Source organism: Seriola lalandi, unplaced genomic scaffold, assembly GCF_002814215.2.
Source record: "Seriola lalandi dorsalis isolate HSWRI2012SDOR001 ecotype SW California unplaced genomic scaffold, Sedor1 jcf7180002052023, whole genome shotgun sequence".
NCBI lineage: Eukaryota > Metazoa > Chordata > Actinopteri > Carangiformes > Carangidae > Seriola > Seriola lalandi.
The window spans coordinates 70,714-81,591 of NW_019522576.1; the positions used below are offsets into that span (position 1 = coordinate 70,714).

Consider the following 10,878-nt stretch of genomic DNA (forward strand, 5'->3'; position numbering starts at 1 on the left):
TTAGTGACTAAGTGAGTGAGTGAGTGAGTGAGTGAGTTAGTGACTAAGTGAGTGAGTGAGTGAGTGAGTGAGTGAGTGAGTGACTGACTGACTAAGTGAGTGAGTGAGTGAGTGAGTTAGTGACTAAGTGAGTGAGTGAGTGAGTGAGTGAGTTAGTGACTAAGTGAGTGAGTGAGTGAGTGAATGAGTGAGTGAGTGAGTGAGTGAGTGACTGACTAAGTGAGTGAGTGAGTGAGTGAGTTAGTGACTAAGTGAGTAAGTGAGTGAGTGAGTGAGTGAGCGAGTTAGTGACTAAGTGAGTGAGTGAGTTAGTGACTAAGTGAGTAAGTGAGTGAGTGAGTGAGTGAGCGAGTTAGTGACTAAGTGAGTGAGTGAGTGAGTGAGTGAGTGAGTGAGTGAGTGAGTGAGTGAGTTAGTGAAAGACTATTGCCACTTCCTGTGGAGTTTGATTTTTTTTAACCCTGCGACAAACCAACCAATCAAATCTTGGTCGACTAAGATTCTTCTAAGATTCAAACCCTACAAACGACATAATCTAGATTATAAAATCACATGTTAAAAAAAAGTGAATAAAATAAAAATTAAATTGTAAAAATGAAAAACTAAAATATGATTGCTAAACATAACATGAACTAACATGCTGACCATGATGTTTTAGACACGCTACAGAGACCATACATGGCAGCAGCCGTCTCCTCCTATAACTCTCCACGGCCTTCAGCCTGTAATTAACATAAATAATTAAGTCACGTTTCCCCAGAAGAGCAGAGGAGAGTTCATCTACCAACACACTGCAATGACAAGATACAACTGCTGCATGGATTATGTGTACTGTTATTATTATTATCATTATCATTATTATCATTATTATTATTATCATTACACATGGCTGTTATGAAATGTAATAAAAAAGAAATCTCAGCAGTAGCAGTGGAGCAACATCCCATCAGCCCCTGCAGCTTTGTTTATGGTTATTTTCTGAAAAAACTGAAACCGCTGATTATCCCTTTAACTTCCAGCTGCTGCACACTGTGTGTGTGTGTGTGTGTGTGTGTTTTTATTCCTGTCTTTATGAGGACCAACTTCAGTTTTCCTAAAGACCTGAGGGCAGCAGAAAGTGTTGATATTTTTAAAAACAAACTCAACTCTGGCTTTTAATTGAATTTTATTTACTTATATTTCTATTCATTTATATATTTTAAGCTGTTTTAACTGGTTTGTCCTTTTAATATTCTATATTTCTGGACTGTTTTCTTTCTAATACCCTACTTTTATTTCTGGTTATTTGTTTTATTTCTACTTTTATTTCTGGTTTTACTCACTTCCAAACATCTCCCACAGTTGAGACTATTAGCTGTGTTGGTGTTTGCTGTGACTGCGTCATGGGTGCAGTCTTTGTGGACTTTTCCTCTCTGCCACGCTACTTAAAAAAAGAGAAGATCTCCAGTGACACCAGTATTCCAGTAACCAGAGAGTTTTTTGGCTGCTGACCGTGAAGCTGGTGGAGGTGATGAGAAAACCAGCAGAGCTGTCGGTCGACCGCTCTCAGGCTGTTTCATGTGTTTTTTAATGAGTCAGTGTTGAAAAGTCCAAGTCATGGAAACAAGCCGCACTGTCTGCACGACGCCGCCTCTCGCCTACTGCCAGGTTACATCCCATCCAGACTCATACAAAACATGGAAATTTTGTCATAATTGCTGCGTCTTGAGTAATGGCTAAAAAGCATTTTGTGAGGTCACACTGACCTTGACCATCAATAATTATTGATGGTCAATAATTATTGATGGTCAAGTCGATTGATTGATCAATTGTTTTTCAAGCAAAAATGAGAAACATCTGATGTGTTCAGGTTCTCAAACGCAAGAGTTTACGTTACATATCTTTGGGTTTTGGGCATCTGGTCAGAGAAAACAAGACTTTTAATGAAGTCACCATGTTTCACAAACATGGTGACGAAAACATCAATTAATCATGAACACGATCAGTAGCTTAATCTATGAAAAAACAACTAGGTGCAGCACCAAAGCTCCTGTGTCTCAAACCATCAAAATAAGACAGACTTCACTTCTCTTACAACCACTTACACATATTCAGACTGAGACAACATGCTGAAATACAGAGGATCAAACCGTTCATTCATTTTATCATTTACTATCACTTCTCAAACCAAATTATATTTTGTAGGAAATGCTTCAGCCCCGGTGTGAACAGACGTGGTTCTCAGATGTCACCTGTGTGTTCAGGTGTGTCGTCAGCGTGTCTGCAGGAACGTGACCAGCAGCAGCAGAGCAGCTGTATTTAGACTGAGCCGACTGTGTTTGGTCCTGCTGAGCCACGGAGCTGCAGCACGCCGTTAATAAGGAGCTGAAAATAGTCCCAACACTGAGGCACTGCCCTACAAACACACACACACACACACACACACACACACACACACACACACACACAGTCTGCACCTGAGGCTCTGACACCTTGTCTGTAGGAGGGTGAGTTTGGACGGGGAATTAAAGCTGCAGGTAAAAGACTCGAGCACCATGATAGTTTAACAGACGTTGACTCCTCTGGGGACTTGAACCGATTCCTCCAAAAACAAACAAACAAACAATAATCAGTCAGCTAACTGTGACAATTAATGATCAATCGGTTCTTTTTTTAAACCACGATTATCAAACATGCTGCTCATTCAGGCTGAAACAGTCAACTGAGAAAACTACAATCACCTCCTCATGGTCGTATCCTGAGATTCATATGTGAGTAATAGAAAATATGAACCATAGGTGTGAAAGTTTGTCATCATTGCTGTAAAGTCTTGAGTAGTGGCTAAAAAGTGTTTTGTGAAGTCATCGAGACCTTGACCTTTGACCACCAAGATCTAATCAGTTCGTCCTTGAGTCCGAGTGGATGTTTATGTCAAATTTGAAGAAGTTCTGTCAAGATGTTTCCAAGATATCGTGTCCATAAGAATGGGAAGGCGGTTCAGACAACATGAAAACAATATGGCTGCTGCTCTGACTGTCGCCGGCGTGGAAGAATAAAAATTATCACCCAAGTCCAAAACAGAAAATATTCACTGTTCATTGTATTCACAAGATGTTTTTCTTTGTTTTACTTCAGTGAACTGAATGTGTTTGGTTTTGGACTGTTGGACGGACAAAACTGGACATGTGAAGCTGCTGTGACTGACGATTACCTTCATTATCGGGACAGATGTGCGGTCGCAGTGACCTTGACCTGTGACCTTTGACCACTGAAAGAGTTTGCACCAAATTTCAAGAAGTTCCATCAATGCGTTCTTGAGACCAAAGCAGACGCCTTCAAACAGTCCACAACAAAAAACTAATAAATGTAGAATCGTATAAAAGTGAAAAACAGCAAATCCTGACAGGTGAAAAGCTGGAACCAGAGACTGTTGATAAATAACTTAATTGATCGATTATCAAAATAGGTGCCGATTATTTTTCTGAAAGTTGGCGTTTGACGAACCGACCAACTGTTGCAGCTCCGCTCTGGACTGAATGAAAACGAAGCACCTGGATACATGAGCAGCCACAGAATGAGAAACAACGTGGAGGTCAAAGGTCAAAGCAGCCCCACAGGCGGAGTGTTGCAAGTGGCTGATTTCAAAGCTGAGAGCAGATCAGAGGCGAGCGAGCGGGGAGGACACGGAGCTCAGAAATGGGATTTTAAAAGAAGAGACGAAGGCCTGGAGGGAGCTGATCCCAGACCAGCAGGAGGTCCGGAGCTCAGCCCGCCTCCACATCAGAGACTTTAAACCGGACCAGCACCTGAACGAGGGCTGAGATAAACCACTCAGGCTTCCTGCCTGAACATCGTATCAGGTTGTTTTTATTTGCACTTGTTATTATTAATTTGTATGTGCCAATAAATAAACTAAGAGGTTAAGAGGCATCAGATGAGAGGACGAAGATCTAAACGTGCTGACATTTTTAAAAGGTCGACCATCAGCCGCCACGAAACCAAACTACGACTTCTTAAAGAGACAGTTAAGAGTTTCGTCTTTCCAGCTGCTGCAGCTGTTGAACTGACTCGATACAGAGTGAAAATACGCCAACACAAAGGTCACGTCATCGCTCCAACGTCACGCAGCAGAGCTAGTGATCTCCCTTTTTTTTTTCTGGTTCAGAGGGGCGTTCAAGAGCTCTCACACTCAGCAGAGTGACAGGTGTTACAAAGACAAGAAAAGCTAATTAAACATCTGTGTAAACATACGAATCCTTATAGTTGGTATTTATATAATCAGCTTTATGTTCTGTAATATGTTCACATCACACACACTGTTATCTGTGTGTTGATGTTACAAGATAATAAAAAAAACATGGGTTCATGTTAAAACAAGAAATATTTCAAGGTTTCCCTAAAATATGAAAGAACAAAAGAACAGAAAAAACTGCACCAATAATATTTTCTATTGCTTATACTGGTAATTACTTTCCTGATCAATCAATTTACTGTCTGCAAAATGTCACAAAATAAAGCTAAATGTCCAATTTATTGTCCTAACACCTGAAATAATTTTTTTAATTGCTCGTTCAACAGTCAAAAATAGCTTGATTATATCACAGGATGAGATCACTTCAAAACCAGGACGCATGGAAACGAGGTATTTTACAACTATACTCAGTTTAACTTCCCCTTGAAAACACCTGGACCTGAATGCATCTTTTAGCTGCTTTACATTCAGCAAAAGACACATACAGAAAAATTAAAATACTTTGTCCTGGACAATATTCAATTATCTTTCCTCTCCTGTTGCGGCTGTTTTCCAGACCTGAGAAACTAGTCGAGTATTTTCCAGTCAGGTATTTTTTCCAGGTGTGTATTGAGGTAGAAATAATAGCAGCAGCAGCCTGGACAATACAAAGGCACACGGTCACAGGTTCGAGTCCCCCAGTTGGCCTTAAATAATGGTACATGTATTAAAGGTGACTAATGTGACAACGAGCTTTCATGTTTATATCATGTTTAACTGGCAAAGTTGTTTAAAACACATACAGGACAACACCACATACACATATCACATTGTGCCATTATAAACTACACTTATCTGATAATTGGCCTGATCAGGCACCGATAGTAATCAACACACATTAATCAAACAGAACAATAACAGCTGTCACCGTCAAACAACGTAACTTCATTTAAGTAGTAACGTTTTGTCAACACTACAGAAACTCAAGGTCCCCGAGCTCTCCGGAGAAAGTCGAGCTCTCCGGAGAAAGCCGAACTCCCATTAAGAAATAAGACAAATTAACGATCCTTTTCTTGTCAGAAAAAAACCAAGACACCGTGAGAGTGGAAGGTAACGTGGTTTAAATGTCGACAGTCTTCTGGTAAATTCGGCACTGATATAATTCATGACTTTGCATTATATTTCCGTAAAAACATCACTTCGTAAATCCCGTTGTCACATCTAACAGCCTCCTTCGGCTAACTCCGCTGTTTTAGTGCGAAACGACCGTTGGAATTTGAAACAAACGGTTTCAAAAAGTTGATTTTTTTTACTTGAATAAATGCCGTTTGGAGGATGACATGAATGCCGAATTAAACACAGACTTATAACTGAGTGAAATCACAGTCTACACCGTTTGTGTTTGTGTTTCATGAGGTGTTTTTCCGGCGTTTACCTTAGTCGTGACAATACAGATGCAGTCCATCGTTTGGAGCCGGGAGTAAAGCCCGCGAACATCAGCATTTCATCTCGCGCTGTCACTCCCGCTGCACTTGGTTTCGTTAAGTCTCTCTCTTCATAAATAACGTGACATTCACAAAAACACACCCAGCAACAGCAACTATCTACCGGCGTCAGAGCGTGTGCTCACCGGAGAGCCACCTCATCCCTCCCCCGGCTCTCCTCCTTCCCAGTATCCGATGCTCAGCTCAGCGGGAGCGGGACTCACTGAACCTCGCTCCTCCAAGACTAACGTTGCGTTTAAGAGCGGTGGGAAAACGCAACACCCTGCGACTTGAGACACTTTATCCACAGCTGTAAAGACCAAAGGAAGTGGCTGTAACAACGCTTAAAAATTAATCAGAGTTATTTCTACTTCTGCCTTTAAATAACATTCATAATCAAAATAAATAAAATCAGTAAAAAATAATATCACATTGTGTGGTATAAATAGTACTACAGTAGGTCTTGGATTACATAATTTAAAAAAGTAAATGTTTCTTAATTATGTCAAAGACGTCATTCCTGCTTTTTTCATTCACCCTGTCCTGTTAGCTATTTAATATCGGTGTTCACAGATGTGTAATGTGAAATCCAATTTTTTCTGATGACACTTGAAGGCAACGCCATAATACCTGTACTACATAATTGCGTAATTTAAAACAAGCAGATCGTTTTTACAGATCAATAAAATTGTAAAACAAACGATTAAACTTAAATGATACAAATAAACCAATTACTATAAATGACAAATAAATTAACTACAAACCCAGAGCTTTTCAGCACCTGAATAAAAGTCTGTACATTATTCTGTTCAGCTTGTACTTAACGTTTTGACTTAATGTTTTAGTTATCAAAAAACTTTTCTGATTTAACATCTGATTTCCTTATTGAGAGTTCATGCTGCCTTCAATGTCATAATTATGATTATAAGTAGTGATTTTTATCGAGTTGAACATAAATGCAAATGTAAAAATCAAATGTAAAAATGAATAAGCCTGTTTTAATGAGGACAGTCTGACATGTAAAAACACCGACCACTGGGCTTTTTTATATTAACAGATATTTTCAAATATGGAAGTAAAAAGGGCCAAAATGACACAATAAATTAATCAATTATTAAAGCACTGTTATTGATCACATGAGAACAAATGTGTCAAAATTTAGATTTTAACAACTAACCTCATCATTCATTTCAGTCAATCTGAACAAATCTACAGCTGATGATGATTAGGGCTCCAATTATTGATTAATTATTTTTGTTGATTAAAGTAATGTTCAAATTACCTGTTTTGCACAAAATCCAAAAAACACAACAAGGAGAGCAGCACCTTGTACATAAAAAAAAATGGGGCACATTTTTGGCATTTTCTTCTTGGAAAATGACTCCAGTGATTCATCTGAAAGGTTATTATGGCGGCAGCTAACAATTATTGTCTGTTTTGATTAATCTGCTGATTATTTTCTCAATTGATTGGTGTATCAAATATCAGAAAATACTGAAAACTTTCATCTCAGTTTTTTTACAAGGTGACGACATCAAATGTCCAACAGTGTAAAACCCCCAAAATAATAAACAATAAACAATTACCAAGTCGTTTTCTGTCGATCAACTGATCGATTGTCTAATTGTTTCGGCTGCGGTCTCGATAGATTTCTCTGAACAATGCACGTGTGCGTCCTACTCGACATCAGACCACAAACAAGTGACGTGTCGATGCCTCAGTCGGTCACACCAGACACTGCTGCAGCTCTACATTCAAGTGCTGCACCTTTAAAACACACTAACGGTTTGTTGTTACATGTGTGACTCAACAAGGAGGAGGAGGAGGAGGAGGAAGAGGAGCAGCAGGAGATGAGTGAGTGTGGGCAGGTGGGAATCACAAGTATGAATATTTTACACTTCCATGAATCGGTTATGGTCTCCTCCTGCATGTGTGTCACCATCATATGGCGTGGTTCATGCCTCCTTATAAAACATTCAGCACCCCACAGGAAGTGATGTCACCAGCTCCTGAGTCTGATGAATCTGTTTAAATGGGAAAGCGTGGTGACATCACTTCACCTGTTTCCACTGTAAAAGAGTTTTAGTACAACACGCTTCTCTTATCATGTGAAGACGATGAGGGTAAGAGAGGATCTCTACCATGTTGTGCACATATATTTTGAAAATAAATGATTCCTAAAAACATTAAAAATGATGAAAGCTCTCTGATTGGTTGGAGAGCTAACCAGTCATATCAGTTTTCAGGAGTGTCACAGAGAGGCTAACAGGAGAAGCTACATGACTGAGCTAATCGATGAGCTAAAAGGAAAAGCAGCCGGAGAAAGGAAATGGAAATTGACGAGTGAATCGAGGAATGTGTTCCCATCTTTATAATGCCTTTTCAAATAGTCTTTCAAATTTCATCATTTATTCATGAATTAATAAATTTATTGATAAAATGTTTATTTAATTAGTGTTTTATGCTGTTTTTGTAAATCCATTTTTAAATTGGAAGTATTTATTGATGCATTAATCGTTGATTTATAATTTTATTTTTACAATTCCTGTTTTAAATGTCTATTAAAATATGAAATTAAGGAAATGCTTTATTACTTTTCCTGTGACGTCACTGGTCCTCCATATGCAGATATCAGAGCTGCTGCAAACAGAGCTCCGACTGGCAGAGGAAGTTTGTAAATGAATTTGCATAAATGGGTCACAGTGGTGAAAAATAAGTAAATATACTGTCAAACAAAAGAGCAGAAACAAGCTGCAGCTGGAACAGACACTTCAGATCTTCAGCTCATTTTATCTCTATTCAACATTCAGTTATTTTTGCTTAACAACTTAAAATATGAACAGATGTTAAGATGGCCGATGCATTTCAGAGCAGAACATGGAAACACACACAGGAACCTAAAGAGTCAAAACATGACGGGAACCTGCTGCACAGAAACCAGAACTGAAATCCACATGAACCACCACCACCAAGGTCCTGAACATCAGTACAGCTCCAGCCTCCGAGTCAAACCCAGAAACCAAGAGTCAGATTTACAAAAGTAAAGACTTCTCAAGACGGACTGAAAGCTTTTATTTTGAAGCACAAACTGATGAGGCGGGCCGCAGGGTCAGGAGGTCATTTTCAAGTTTATGTTAGAATATTTACACACACAAAAAAAAGTTCAAAAGATTAAATTCAAGAAACGTTTTAAATCTTGAACAGGGAACCAATCAGCCTGAATTTAATCGATCACATGTCCGTTATGTCACGTTTACGTTCTGACTCTGAGGATCAGATGTTTCACTGGAAAACAGACACCAGAGTTTATACATTTTAAAAAAGTAAAATACTTAAAAGAATAAAATAAAAACTAAAACTAAAGAAAAAATCTGAATTTCATCAAAATTTAAATTTCAAGTATATTACTTATAAAAATGTAATTATTTTGGCCTCTTTTTGTTTCCATAGTTTCTTCTCTTCCATGCAGACATGGATTTCTTTTTATTACTAAGTTAAAGTTAAAAGTTTTTATATTTCATTCTTTCTGATGTATTTTTATCTAATATTGTATCTATATCTATAATATATCTAATACTGATTCTCTTCCTATTTTCAAATCCCACTCATTTAACTCCAACACCAGCGTTTAATCATTTATTTTTATGCAATTACATTGATTCTTATTTATTTTGTATATAAGGCTTTGAACTTGCATTTTATATTTTACTGTTATAAGGACTCGAGTGTCTTCAAAGGTACTTATATATAAAATAAATAATAACAAATCATTATTATTATTATTATTGTTATCTTATATTCTTAATCTTATTTCAAAACCGTATTTAGTGCTAGGTTACACAGTATCCACGGTAACGATACAACCATATAAAGTGCATTGTATCCCCACGTGAGTGTGTGAATGTTTAATGTAAATCTGTAAATATCAATAAATTAACTTACATGAGAGAGAAAGTAACTATATTGATTTACGGAATGATTATGTGTATTAATTCATTGATTAGTTAGATTTATTCATTAACAGCTCACTCATTAGTATTTTAAGTTTACAGACTTAAAGACTGAGATTGTTATATAATCGTTATTGATTTATTTCTCTATTTCTGTCTCGATGCTTCTTATAATTACTTGATTATTGTTGATTGTTGTAGATGTGAAATATTACTTTAATATTACTAAGTTTGATCCAAAATGTTGGAAAAATAAATAAATAAATAAATAATTCATATCTTTAAAGTTGAGACTGAAGATAAAAAATGTAAATCTCCTAACAATCCTTTCCTTCGTGACTCGACCCCGCACTGATCCATCTGCTCGCAGCTCTGAGGACAGGAGGTGTACTGTTCAGACCCGACAACATCAACCAAAATGAATGAAGCACAATGACCCATGCCCCCTGAACGCAGCACAGACCACCTCAAGGTGTCGCTGGAGACTCATTACTCCTCAAAACGAACTGTGAGACCAGAGAGGAAATCCTAGAGGCAGAAGATCCTGGATCGTTGTCAGGAGATAAACTGAACTGAATTTCTTTTTAATTAAAACATCAACGCTCTGATTGGATTCATCCGCACAATAACTGCTCTTCTTTACTTTGTGACGGCAAGAACTGTTTACTAATACTCATAACAGCAACACGTTATGTTATTCACCACAGTGCAGCATTTTAGCACTGGATATTTACATTTTAGATTTTTATTTTTAAATGGCAGGAATTTATTTTGTTTTCTGGAAATATTTGTTTCTCTGTTGTAGTCAGTGTGTTGCCCACAACAGTTTGTGAACTGTAACAAAACAGCACATCAGCATAAACAATAAAAAATAAATAAATACAATTTCCTGTCAACTTTTTCTGAAAGTTATAACTGGACAGATTTATCGAAACTTTAGACGTTTCATTTTCAAATGTTTTCAAATGTTTTCAAATGCATCTTTCTGAAATTAAAATGAAAGAAAACTAAATTTAGCATGAACACGTCTTTGTCTTGAGGCCACATGTTTCCTTCTCTGGTTTCACTTCAACTCCAGATTCACGTTAGCGTGAACGAGCTACAGCGACACCTTGAGGCCGTCTGGGCGAACCTGACCCCTGACCCTGGATCCAGAAGCCCCGCCCCTCTGATGGTCCAAAGCATGGACATGAGGACTTGGATGGGACATGCTGCGAAGGTGGACGACACCGAC

At 37.9% G+C, this 10,878-nt stretch overlaps 1 protein-coding gene across 3 annotated transcripts in view; it reads right to left on the reverse strand.

The window, feature by feature from the left end:
• Positions 1-10,878, reverse strand: part of dlg1b (discs large MAGUK scaffold protein 1b) — a 100,195-nt gene that overhangs the window by 68,211 nt on the left and 21,106 nt on the right. The gene's annotated exons all lie outside the window — the stretch shown is intronic.